At 45.8% G+C, this 10995-nt stretch overlaps 1 long non-coding RNA gene across 1 annotated transcript; it reads left to right on the forward strand.

The window, feature by feature from the left end:
• LOC100052526 (uncharacterized) lies at positions 1 to 3149 on the forward strand. Its single transcript, XR_011426231.1, has 3 exons — positions 1 to 262; positions 2204 to 2464; positions 2884 to 3149. It is a non-coding gene; the product is annotated as an uncharacterized lncRNA (long non-coding RNA).
• The last annotated feature ends 7846 nt before the right edge of the window (positions 3150 to 10995 follow it).

Here is a 10995-nt window from a genome sequence, read left to right on the forward strand (position 1 = left end):
CTTGAAGAGGATGGCCAACCTGACTGACTCTGTGAGCCCCCTCAGGCTGCCCAGGAGGAGAGAGCTGGCAAAGTCAGGGACGGTGTGCAGTGTGGCTGACTGGGAGCACCTTGGTGGGAGCACTCCCTTCGCCATAAAACTGTGGGAAGTAGAGCTTGATATCTAAAGGGATGAGCAACGCATCTCTCACTACAAAGACCATTACAACAGCGTCACCCAGATATGTGTGGGGGACCCAACAAAGAGTAAGACTCTTTTTAAGGTGAGATCCCCAGCACTGTCCACACCCAGCCTGGGGTACAGCCAAGCTTGAGGAGATCCGGGGCAGAGGGAACTAGCTATATCCTTGTGTACTCAGCCTTGTCACCAACTCAGTCTGTGGTCCTGTCACCCTGCAGGGATAGGAGACTCTACCACAGCCACTTATAGGCAAATTCTTCCTAGGGGAGGAGAAGAAGGGAAGTGTCAGAGCCAGGCTGGTGTCCCAGAACCAAAGAGGGTCACAAAGGCTGTCGTGACCCACATCTCACTCACAGCCCCCAAACAGAGACTGCTTAACCTCAGGGCATAAGGGAGAGGAGGAGCAGGAGAAGGCCCAGCCCAGCCCCTCCTCCCCTGCCCACAGGGGGAGGCTAGTGGCTCCCTTGTGTGAAACATGGTGGCTCAGGACATTGTCTCCTTTGGAAAAAAGAATGGCAAAAATTCACCTGTCTACACCGGGACCTCGAGCTTTCTACCCCATGGAAAAAGTGCCTCCAGGATTGATCCATCCATCTTCTCTGGGACAGAAGCCAGCAATGCACTGGGTAGAGGAGGATGGAGGGGAGGCTGCCAGGGACTTAATAACCTTCCATCTTTAGAGTGGAAATCATTAATTCTTTCTTTATTCACCAAAATGTCCTAGAGCCTATAGCGTATTGAGCAAATTTTTCAACAATCTCTACATCTTGTATGTAAGAATGGATTCAGAAAAGTAAACTCATTTTCAAAATATCCACCTTAGAGAAGGCTAAACTAGAAAGAAGTCGTCTGCTGAATGTTTGCCATTGATCACTGTGCTTCGACTATGGGAAAATGTTTACTGGGTACAAAAGTAATGTATGTTTATCACAGAAAGACAGGTAAAGGCAGAACAGACAAATAAGAATATGAAAATTCCCAAGAATTTCACCACCCCGAGATCATCATCATTAGTGCTTAGGCAGGTTCCCTTCCCCTCTTTTGCCAAGCCCCTCTCCCGCCCCTACATGGTGTTTGTTCAGTTTCTGCTTTGAGAACAAAAAGAAGAGGTGTGGTGGTGTCCTCGTGTGAGAGGACATTGTTCTGATGGCTGCTCACTGCCGGGTAAGGTGAGGGGCACAGACAACTGACACCTCCTGAGACCCCTACAGGGACCTCAGTCCAGGGGCTGCAACCCAGGTGAGCTCCCCCAGCTCCTGGTAACTCAAGGCCATGAGAGGAGCCATCTGAGAGCATGACTGGTGACAGAAAGTGAGAAATAGGACAGGGAAACTTTGGGGTCAGAGCGTCTGATGTGAAAGCAAGTGACTCAGTTGAGAAGAGAGACCACACTGGCCAACTAAAGCAGCTGGGAAAGCTGAAAGCAATCATTAGGGTGAAAAGGGAAACTCAGAGTATTTTCAAAATGTGACTTGAGGGCTAGAGAAAGCATCCAGGTGACCTACCCTCAATGTCATTGAGAAGCACAGGGGACACACTCACTCAGTGCCCAGTCCTCCTCTTGTTTTGATTTCCACTAGCTGCAGCCCTGCCCTCCCCCATGTCATCTGCCCTTCATGATTCCAGGGCTGGATCTCTTTTGATTCCATGCACCCCACCACCTCACTCTATTTTTTTTGTAGAGTAATCAATGTCTCCCTTGGGGCCTATAACATCCAGAAGCAGGGGAAGACCCAGCAGGTCATGACTGTGAGACAAGCCATCCGCCACCCAGACTATAATCCTAAGAACCTCTCCTATGACATCATGTTACTAAAGATAAGGGAACCTCCCTGCTGCTCTTGCTGTCCTGGGTCCAGATTTCTTCCCCTCCCACTGGAACCTCTCTCTTCCTTCCTTCCCATCCCTGCCACCTGACTAGTCCCAATGGTTCAGGGGAGAGGGAAGTCAGTGCAGCCCCATCGCGGTGTCCAGGCCCAGGAGGCCAGTGGCTGAGCTGGACTTTCTTGCCTCTTCCCATCAGCTGGAGAGACAGGCCAAGCAGACTACAGCTGTGAGGCCCCTCAGCCTGCCCAGGGGCAAGGCCCAGGTGAACCCAAGACAGGTGTGCAGTGTGGCCGGCTGGGGGAAAGTCTCCCCGGCAGACAGAGTGTCCGACACACTGCAGGATGTGGAGCTGACTGTGCAGAAGGATCATGATTGTTACTCCCACTTCACCCACCATTACAACCAGGCCCCCCAGATTTGTGTAGGGGACCCGAAGATGATGAACAACAGCTTCAAGGTAGGGTTTCCAGCATCTACCAAGACAGACCCAGGGAGAAAGGAAATGGGGAGCTCTGGGGGATGGGAGTGGCCATATCTTCAAGCCTCAGCCTGAGAGCTTGGGCAGCCTGGGTCCAAGAATGCAGTCTTTAGGTTTTTCCCCACAGCAGATCAGGGCTGCAGGGCAAGGAAGGATCAGTCATCCCACAGCTGGGTTCTCACCAAAATTTCCCTGAGGATTAGGGAGAAAGCCTTGGCTGGGTGGAACTGCATGTAATAGTCAGAGTCAGGCTAGAGGCCTGGGATGATGGAGGTGACAAGGCCTGCCCAGGCCCTGCTCTTCCACACAGCCCATAATGTAGGCCACTGACCCCTGGGGTGGAGGGAAGGGCAGGACCACTAGGTGGCCAACTCAGTCCTTCCTCTCTCTGCCCCCAGGGGGACTCCAGAGGACCCCTCATCTGCAACAAGCTGATCCAGGGTATCTTCTCCTATGGACAAAACAACAGGACCCCTCCAGGAGTCTTCATGAAGGTCTCACACTTTCTGCCCTGGATAAAGTCAACAATGAAGTGCTTCTAACAGCAGGCAGGAGTCTGACCTTCCTCTGTGCCTGACCATCTTTTCTGGGGCAGAGGCAGGACTCCCATGGGGCGGGCAGTGGGACTGAGGGGCCATAATAAACGGATCTCTAGCGAGTGTGACTGAAGTCTCACGGACTCACTGAACCACTTTCAACACGCAGCAGCATGCTCCAGGCAGCCCTCTGCTGTCAGTTGTGGCTGTCCTTCCTCCTTCCTCCTCCAGCTCTCCTTCCCCCTAAACCCCATGCTGTATCCTTTCTCGGTCACAGCTCTGTGGTGCTGAGCCCTGTGCAAGGGCTGAGTCTGAAGGCTGCCCATTATAATAGCACAAACTTCTTCCCCAAAATATGTTCCTCCCTGGTCTTTAGAAAGTTCTTGCCTTCTCTAACCCAACCACCATCACCAACACCCTGACAATTTGGCAGAGAGAGGAGCAGGTCAGTGGAAGGGGAATAACTCCAGGGAGACAGGAGGCCAGGGGGCCAGGCCGTGGGCACTGAGTTTCCTGTTTCCAGGGCTTCTGTCTCCAGTGGGGCAGCTTCTCCCACAGCCAGGACCATCTTCAGCTTCTGACGCTCAGATGCTGCCATGATGGCCTCCAGCCTCACTCTGGTCCCATTTCCTGCCCTACCCCGGGCACAGAACTGAGCTCGCTCAACCTTCATCCCTGGCTGACTATCCCACACCAACCTCTATTTTCCTTCTGACTGCCCTGTCTACCAGCTCCTTTCCCTTCCAGCCCACCGTGTTTTGAGCCAGCTTCTCTCTCATCTCCCTAACCGAGTTCCCAAAGTCCCATGTGAATTCCCCTCTATGGCTTGTCCCTGTCATGCCTGAGCTGCCGGCCCACCTGATGCCTATCAGAGGACCCAGTACGCACTTCCCACCTGAACAGAGACAGTTCAGGTCCTCCATCCAGCCTAGCATTCCCAGGGCCATATCCACAATGTCCTGTGAAGTCACTCAGCAGCCTTAGCCCCTTTCAGCCTGGCCGGTCTCCCCCTGCTGGCAACCTGGTTTACGGCAGCTCAGTGTGCCTGAGGGCTCCAGGGCTGCTGGGCCAGAAAGTACCACTTGGCTGTCCATCAGTAAGTCAACTATGATCTCTTGCTTTGTGCCTGACACATAAGAGGCTGTGTCCCTGATACTCGGAAACTTAGATGGAGGGCAATTTCCTCTACATTCTCTTAGTTCCTCCCCTTCCCCCAGGCAGGTCAGTTTGGCAGATAGATTGGTATTTGGAAACCACAAGACATTTTGCTTTGAAAATAATTAAAATCTTGTATTTTATCTGTATTGCACTTTAGAGTTTCACATAAGTCATCTTGTTCGATTCGAGAAGGGCAGTGTGAAATTGGAGGAGACTTCAAGACCCACAGTTCCTGAGTTTCCCAATCCGTGCTCGAGTATCCCATGACAGGACAGGAGGGAGGGAGAGAGGAGAGAGCCACCTGGGCAGCCTTATCTTTATTTATTGACATGTAGAAGGCATGAATCCTAGTTCACAAATGCACAAAATGCCACATTTCAAGTCCAGATCCTTCACTGTGATGAAAATAGTAAGAATAACAAGAAGCTTTCACATCTTGAGGTATGGGGGAAGCTGTTCTGGTTTAACCATGATTCAACCTAAAACTTGCTTTCCCCTGAGCAGCCTGACTTCTGATCCACCAAACATTGTACATCTGCTTCAAACATCTTTCCAATGCAAAGAATGCTGTTCTTATTTTATTCATTTATTTATTTATTTATTGAGGAAGGTTAGCCCTGAGCAAACATCTGCTGCCAATCATGCTCTTTTTGCTGAGGAAGACTGGCCCTGACTTAACACCCGTGCCCTTCTTCCTCTATTTTATATGTGGTTTTCCTGCCACAGACAGCATGGCTTGGTCCACACCCAGGATCCAAACTGGGCTCCCGAAGCAGAACGTGCAAACTTAATCACTGCACCACCAGGCCGGCCCCAAGAATGCATTCTATAAAGATGAGAATGAATGTCTCTCTTTCTCTGACTCCAATACCAGCACTTCTTTGAAGATAAGCTCTTCTTCTCAGAGGACCAAGGTCAAGTTGCCCTGTTATGTATGTGCTAAACTACAGAAAAACATATCCTTGTGAGTTGGAAAAAAATTTCATTCCTATCCTATTTCATGTATGTTCTAGTTTGTGAAATGTTCTATAGCCATGCTGTGTCCACACGTCTCAGGAGAGCTTTCTTCCCTGATGGAGATAGCACTTCTGGACTAGTCCTCAGCAATGGCTCAATAAACATCGCTCTATCTTTCTTATCTAAAGATTGGTCATTGAATATTTTTGTCACCAATTATGACCCAGATGATCTTATTTTAGGATCCCGTATCCTGCAAAGAGTTCCACCGATAAATTGCATGTGACAGAACGCAACAAATTTGTGATAGCTGGACAAACACTGAATCAGTTGGGACCAACATCAAAAAGAGAGGAACCATCATGGAGAAGAATAACAAACAAATCACACAGATATGGAAAGTAAAATCCAGCACATTGAAAACTAAGATGAAAAGCAAAGAAAGCTTATTTTTCCTTCAAGACAGTCCCCATGTCCATCCACCAAGCATTCTGTGGGACCCACAGTACCGGCAGAAGCACCAGCAGAGGCATGAAGGAAGAGCTGACTGCACGTGCGGAGATGAGCAAGTGAACAGTAGAAGGGGCAAGAGCCAGGGGACAACTTCGGCTCACAGCGATAAAAAGAACACTCTTAGGAAAAGTCGTCACAGTGAAGAAATAGAGACCCCAGAAAGTCAGCCATGAGGAGCTCCATAGAGCCCCAGGGTGTAAGCCAGAGCCAGCAAGAGAGTAGCCAGGGATATTCACCACCAAGGACTTGGGTGTGTGGCCTTGAAGGACAGTGCCTGGTGGGTCAATTCCCTCTCTCACCTGATAAGAGCATTTAACATGGTATGACACATGTTAAGAAGGAAAATGATGACCTTCTGATGCCTGTAGCTTCAGGAAGACTGAGATGTTCTTGATTATACTTGTTTCCTTAAAACGGATTCTAAGTCAGTTTATATCTATTTCTCTCTTTTGATCTAGTCATTTTTCTTCTAGGACTTATTCTTACACAAGGTCTAAAGTATAGGAGTGTTTGTGTGTCTTATTAATAAATATGTTCACCACACCATTGTTTAACAATAAACCCCAAGTTGGAATCAGTATTAATCTCCAAAATAGGAAACTGGTACAATATGGCACCTGCTCATTATGGATTCCTCAGACCTTACCATCGACAGTATCCACTGCTAGAGAAAACTGGGCTAAGAACATTAACAGGTAAGTTATAAAAGAACTAATCAACATTTGGAAAAAAGGAGAAGCTCACTTATTAATCAATACTAAATAAAATGTTAATAAATTTGTGTTTACCTAACCAGGAGAGATTTACAAAAATAACAATGGTTACATTCAGTATGAACATTGAGAAAATGGCATTTTCGGACCTTGTGCACAAAGGTTCATAAGAAAAAAGGAACAAAGGAATCTTTCACCTAGCCTTCAAGCACAATGAGAGAAGTGGACAAGGTTATTCCTTACAGATTTGTCACAAAAGTCAAAGCTTCGAAACAATGCCAATGTTCAGTACCAATTTGGGGATGAGTTTTTGAAAAGTTTCATACCAGTGAACACTATGGGAACTTGAAAGTTTTGAGACTGAACTAAGTCTTTTTGCAGAGAAGAATGTTCACCAGGTGTGTTTAACCCTAATTGGTTAGAGATCCATATATACTCCAATCGTATCTTTGTTTATACTTATATTTTCCTTGTAGGTTTTTTTAGTCCAACATATCCACGTCATAATTTTTCTGTATTATTTAGATAACTTGAAAACCTATTAAGTAAATATGAATGAGATCATTAAATGATTTTTAGCAATAGATTTTTAATAAAATGAGGGAAATGTTTATGTTGAATAATTTAAATGATAGGATGAAAAACTAAATGTACTGTGATCATATCTAAGTAAAACTTAACATAGAAAAAAATCTATGTGGAAGGACTTCTGTTAACAGTGGTCAGCTGGGTGGTGAGATGAAGGATGGCATTTTTCTTCTTTCTTTTTTTAACTTATTCTATATTTTAAACTGTATACTGATTAAAATAATTTTATTTGTATGAATATTACAATTCAGAAAATGGTAGGCTTCAGGAAGATGGTCCATGTGTTAGTTAAGATAACTTTAATTATTCTAACTGATAAACTTGAGCATTTCAGTGACTAACTCAACAAAAGTCTATTTCTTGCTCACACACAGTCCAAAATGAGTTTCCTGGTGTGTGGTGCCCCTCTTACTCTCAAGTGTCCCATTTTGGACAATCATTACATGGTCAACACATGATTAAGGGGCTAGAGTCAGTCCCCTGAAGGTGGCATCTGTGTTCCCCATGTTCACCTGCATCAAACCATGGAAGGGGAGGAGTCTACACGGTCAGCACAGGACTGTGTTAGGGGCCTAGTCTGGAAGGTGCCCACAGCACTTCCACTCACATCCCATTTGTGGGCACAGTCACACAGCCACACCTGACCTCAAGTGAGGCTGCACAGTGTGGCTGACCTGTGTCCCCTGGAAGAACAGGAAATTGTTTTATTAAACTGCTAGCTCATCTCAACCACGATGCTTAATAGTATTTGCTGTTTATAGGGATCATGAGCCCTAAATCTTTTTCTGCCTATAAAAGTAATACATGTCAATTATAGAAAAAAAAACTAGATAACATAAAGGTGAAAATAAGAGTCACATAAAACGGTTGTTCTGGTTCTTGTCTTTTTCTTTAACAGAATTAGTATCAAATTGTATACACTGTTCTACAGTCTACTTTTTCCACCTGATGTTAGATGATGCAAACCTCTCCATGCCACTAAGCAGTCTTTAAAACACGGTGGCTTTGAACAGCTGGCCAGCATTCCACCCATGAATACATCACAGTGTGTGTCACCACTCACCTATCTTGAATATTTGGATTCTCTGAGCGTTTGTGGGAGAGGGTTTCAGGGACTATGTCCACCTCCACCTCTTCCTATAATTACTCAGGGCCCTAGGATCAGCTGCTCAGTCTCAGAAGTGAGCTTTTCTGCCAGGAAACACTGAGGGTCTGGCACCTTTTTCAAATCTCTGCCACATTCAGTGTCTAGTTCGCTCTTTCCCACTAACTTCTCTGAGGGGAAGACTGTATGCTGATGTCACTGAATGTCCTATGTCCCCAGCTCTTTCTACAAGGGCAACAGCACAGGTCACTTCTTGGAAAGAGAGTTTCTCACTCCCAGCAGACACCTGTGGTGGGAAGACAGTGGCGCGGGCACAGGCTTATCCCAGCACTGACACTCCATGAAACATCACAAGCTCATCAGTAGAACCTTTTCTAAGAGCTTCCAAAACGTCCTTCTGAGTGTGACATTAAGGCAGCCCTGGGGATGTCTGGAATGGCTCAGTAGTACACTGCTCTCCTGCAAAGCCAAGAGCCATGAGATTGGTTTCTGACCACAGCAGCATCAGAATGAAGGAAGGAGAAGTGAACCGGCACCAGCCTGCTCGGAAGATTTGCATTGTTGGCAGCCTAGGGGGCCCAGGGAGGAGGTGGGATGCACACGAATTTAATGTCCCAACATCCCAGAGAAGAAAAATGTTGTAACTGATGGAAATGTAATAAAACAGGCCGAAGTAGATGTAACTAACTATGGATGTTTTGAAACATCTCACACTCATATTTGATCTAATATTACAATGTTTTACTAAAATAGAAAATGAAAACATTTAATAAACATAGGTATCCCTATCTACTCTCATACATCCCACTCTCCATGGACAACTCATGGAAAGAAAGGGGAGGACAGCTAATTTTTGACAAAGGAGCCAAGAGCAGACAATGGAGAAATGCAAGTCTCTTCACTAAACACTGTTGGGAAAACAGGACAGCCACAGGAGAAAGAAGGAAAGTGGACCATTATCTTTACCACACACAGGTTAACTCAAAATAGATTAAAGACTGGAATGTGAGACCTGAGACCATAAAACACCTAGAAGAAAACATAGGCAGTACTCTCTTTGATATATGTCTTAGCAGTATCTTTTTGACTATCATGTCTCCTCAGGCAAAGGAAACAAAAGAAAAAATAAACAAAAGAGACTACACCAAGATAAAAAGCTTCTGCTTGGCAAAGGAAACCATTGACTAAAGGAAATGATAACCTAGCAACTGTGAGAAGATATTTGCAAATCATATATGCCATGGGGATTAATTTCCAAAATACATAAAGAACTCATGCAACTCAACAACAAAAAAATGAACAACTCAATCAAAAAATGTGCAGAGGATATGAGCAGACAGTTTTCCAAAGAAGATACACAGATGGCTATGAGGGCATGAAAAGGTCTTCAGCATCACTCATAATTAGGGAAATGCAAATCAAAGGTACAACTAGATATCGCCTCACACACTTAGGAATGGTTATTATTAAAATGACAAAAAATAACAAGCGTTGGAGAGGATAGGGATTAAAGGGAACCCTCATACCCTGCTGGGGGGAATGCAAACTGGTGCAGCCACTATGGAAAACGGTATGGAGATTCCTCAATAAACTAAAAATAGAAATATCATATGATCCAGCTATTCCACTTCTGGGTATTATTCCAAAGTGCATTAAAACATTAATTCAAAAAGATATGGACCCCTATGTTCATTGCACATTATTCACAATAAACAAGACCTGGAAGCAACCTGCGTGCCCATCATGGAGGAATGGATAAAGAAGACATGGTGTATATATACAATGAGATACTGCTCAGCCTCCAAAACAATGCCATCTTGCCATTTGCAGTAACATGGGTGGACCTCGAGGGTATTTTGCAAAAGGAAATGAGTCAGACGGAGAAAAACAAAAATCATATGATTTTGCTCATATGTGGAAGATAAAAAAACAAACACAGATACCAAGAACAGATTGGTGGTCACCAGAGGATAAGCAGATGGGCTGAGGTGAAAAGGGGTAAAGGGACACATATGTATGGTGACAGACGGAAAGTAGACTTTTAGTGCTGAATACAATGCAGTCTATACAGAAGCTGAAATCTTATGATGTTCACCTGAAATTTACATAATCTTATAAACCAATGTGACCTCAAAAAAATAAAAATAAATGAATAAATAAATAAATATGAAGTGGGAGCACCCAGGGTCTCAGCAGGGTGGCCAGGGTTCAGAGGGAAGGCGGGCAGGCTTCCCCTTTGCTCCTTCATCTCCTTCAGCTTATTCCTGGTGTCCTCACCACATCCCACCAACACCACGACTGTGTTTCTTTCAGCTTCCTCCATGCATTACTAAATATAAATGAACAAAGAATCCAAGAAACCTATATTATTTAGAGAAAGTAACATTCCAAATGACTGAGCTCTAATCCCAGAGAAACAGGAAACAAAGGAAATGGGCAGCCACCAGCTTTCACGTGTTGTTGGGAAATTATTGAATTTTGTGGGTTTAGCATTCTGAGACACAAGCTCCAAGCACCCATGTGTCACCCTGGGTTCCCATTTCGGCAGCCAGCACTGACTCAGAGGTAGGAGGGGGGATGGCGGTGTTGGCTGGGAGACTCTCTCGCCCCCAGATCACTGGCAGTTAGGGGGCAAGCTAGGAGATGAAACCTATCACACCAGCAGAAGAATGAGACTGTGAATTCTGACCCCCAGCCCTAGGCTTCCTTCCTGTCCTGGAGGATGAAAGACTGGCAGGAGGAATCACCAGCAGCAGCTCACTGGGCAGCCTTCCTAGGAAGATGCACCCCCTCCTGCTCCTCATGGCCTTTCTCAAGGCCCCCGGGCTGGGGTAGGTGAGTGACTGTCTCCAACCTCAGAGACCTGAGCCCTCTCATAGACCTTGGAGCCAGCCTGCCTAGGCACTTCCTACCTCTGCATCGTGGGGCAAGTTATTTGAA

This window comes from Equus caballus, chromosome 1 (genome assembly GCF_041296265.1).
Source record: "Equus caballus isolate H_3958 breed thoroughbred chromosome 1, TB-T2T, whole genome shotgun sequence".
NCBI classification, from domain to species: Eukaryota; Metazoa; Chordata; class Mammalia; order Perissodactyla; family Equidae; genus Equus; species Equus caballus.